At 44.0% G+C, this 2,460-nt stretch overlaps 1 pseudogene; it reads right to left on the minus strand.

Annotated features, from left to right (window-relative positions):
• Positions 1–1,552: 1,552 nt before the first annotated feature.
• On the minus strand, positions 1,553–2,060 carry LOC127492479 (protein tyrosine phosphatase type IVA 1 pseudogene; annotated as a pseudogene).
• Positions 2,061–2,460: the final 400 nt, after the last annotated feature.

Below are 2,460 nucleotides of genomic sequence, written 5' to 3' on the forward strand. Positions count from 1 at the left end.
TGATGGGTGTGGCCAGAGAGCTCTGTTTGGTTCTTCAGGGTTAAGGGTGTGCCAAAGGTGACTCACCCAGATTGTTCTCTTGCTAGCTAGCTCTCTCTCTCTCTCTCTTTTTTTTTTTTTTTTGACTCAGTTGGGAAGTAATTCCACACAGCTGAGTGGAATTGAGGCTAGTTGATGTATGAAATCTGGCCCCTGTGGGTATTCGTCTGCTTACCCCTGGGACCACACAAAGATTTTATGCAGCCCTCAGTGTGGTCTCAAATTTCTCTGCAGTCTCTCACCGGGTTGCCAAGGTTACCGAGTTTGTGTACTCAGTGAGTTCTCTCGCCCCCACCCCTCCGATTTTCACAATCTCAGTTCGTTAGCTCCACACTTTCACTATGTCTTAACCTCCTGTTATTTCTCCCCACCAGAGTCAGGTTTTTCTGCTTGGCTAATGGTGGGCGCCGCTTTACATACGTAAAATGGCGCCTGCTCTTTGTCTTGTTCACCTTTGTAAGGTGAGTGGAGAGAGAGGCTAATGTCCGTGCTGGTTCCCCTTATTTATTCGGTTTTTTCTCTCCTCCAGTCAGCCTGGTGAACTTTCCCCAGTGGGGCTTCAGGCCTCGTTCCCTGTAGGCTTTTTCTGCCTTTCCCCACCAATGTCTCGGGTTACCGAGGTTTTTGTCTCACCTCCCCTTCCAGCGCTGGTGCGCAGACTCTGTGGCTCAGCTTCTGTGGCTCGGCTTCTGCGGCTTGGCTTCCACGCAGTGGGTGACCTTGCTCTCCCCGTAGGTCCTCTGTGTCACATCCACTAGATCTGGAAGAGTGTCCTCTGCAATTTTTTCCTGAGCCTTTTCCTGAGGCTACAGTAACTCCACTTTTATTAAACTATCTTTTCCCAGACTATCAGTGCGCGCCCTCACTATTCCGCCATCTTGGCTCCTAAACAATGTAGATTTTCAAAATGGAGGTTTTCTACAATAGCACAAAGATTTCTAGAAACACATTAAGTAATCATTCATAAAACTTGGTAAAATAATGGTTAAGCAAAATTCAGGCTGGTGTGAATGTGGGAGATGCAAACATAAAGTGACCAGGCAAATAACCACATAGTCCTACTTTCTATTTTTGAGATGACTGTAGGAATTAACCACATAAGGTTCATAGTTCCTACAAGTATTGTGCTGGGTATTTTGGCACCTGATCTTTCTAAATTTCTTATGCATTGGTAAGATTCTGGCATGGGAATATATTTAGGAAGCAACTCAATACTGAATGATTTCAGCAAAGGTCAGTTGGTACAAATGATAAACGCATTTGAAATGCTAAAGAGCAAGACTCTTTTTCTAACTGTCTAAATAGGTTGACTATAACCAAACACAGAGTTTGCAATTCTGTTAAGCCTATCTCCTGGTAAAACTGCTTTTCAATACTTCTAAGGAGTATTACCCAAACTTATTCACCAAATCAACATGTTGGTTAATATGTATGGCAGATTAGAGCCCGTCTCTACTTTTACTTCCAAGGCAATAGCATCAGGCATCTCAGTTTTGTTGAATGCAAGTTGTTTCTATGACCCAAGGGTCATAGAAATGGTCTTTGAAATGCAGCTGCATTTAGGATGAATTTTTCCAAATGTGAAACTTGTGTGCTATTAAAAGCTCCACACCATTTTTGTCTATGAACTGTACTGCATCTTCATATTTCATTCCACCTTTAGTTAATACTAGGATGACAAGCATTAGAGCTCTCTCAAGACCTGCAACGCAATGAAGATCAATACAACCCCCAGGTTCTTCACAAAACTTAATTTTTACAAGACTTCACCAGTCACCAACAATCTGATTGGATAATAGTGCACTGTCATCAAAAGGTTAATCAGGAACATGGATGTTTTCTTTCTCCCCAAGAGCAGTGTCAGAAGTTGCTTCACATACTCTGGCTATTGTGGCAACTCTATACATCTTAGCTTCCTCTATACATTTGTTTTAGGTGGCATTGGTTGGATTATGTGTGATAAGAAATCCCACGTTCCTGTATGTGATTTCCATGGAAGCTGGGTGGTTCATTTGAGACATGTTAGTTTCATTAAAGAACAGTTAATAGGATTATAAGAGAATTTTAAAAAGTGAATACAGAAAATGTGCAAAGAAACAAAAATCCACTTCAATATACTCCACTTGAAATTCTCTTTTTTTTTTTTTGACAGGCAGAGTGGACAGTGAGAGAGACAGAGACAGAGAAAGGTCTTCCTTTGCCATTGGTTCACCCTCCAATGGCCGCTGCGGCTGGCGAGCTGCGGCCGGTGCACTGTGCTGATCCGAAGGCAGGAGCCAGGTGCTTCTCCTGGTCTCCCATGGGGTGCAGGGCCCAAGCACCTGGGCCATCCTCCACTGCACTCCCAGGCCACAGCAGAGAGCTGGCCTGGAAGAGGGGCAACCGGGAAAGAATCCGGTGCCCTGACTGGGACTAGAACCC

Source organism: Oryctolagus cuniculus, chromosome 10 (genome assembly GCF_964237555.1).
Source record: "Oryctolagus cuniculus chromosome 10, mOryCun1.1, whole genome shotgun sequence".
Classification (NCBI taxonomy): domain Eukaryota; kingdom Metazoa; phylum Chordata; class Mammalia; order Lagomorpha; family Leporidae; genus Oryctolagus; species Oryctolagus cuniculus.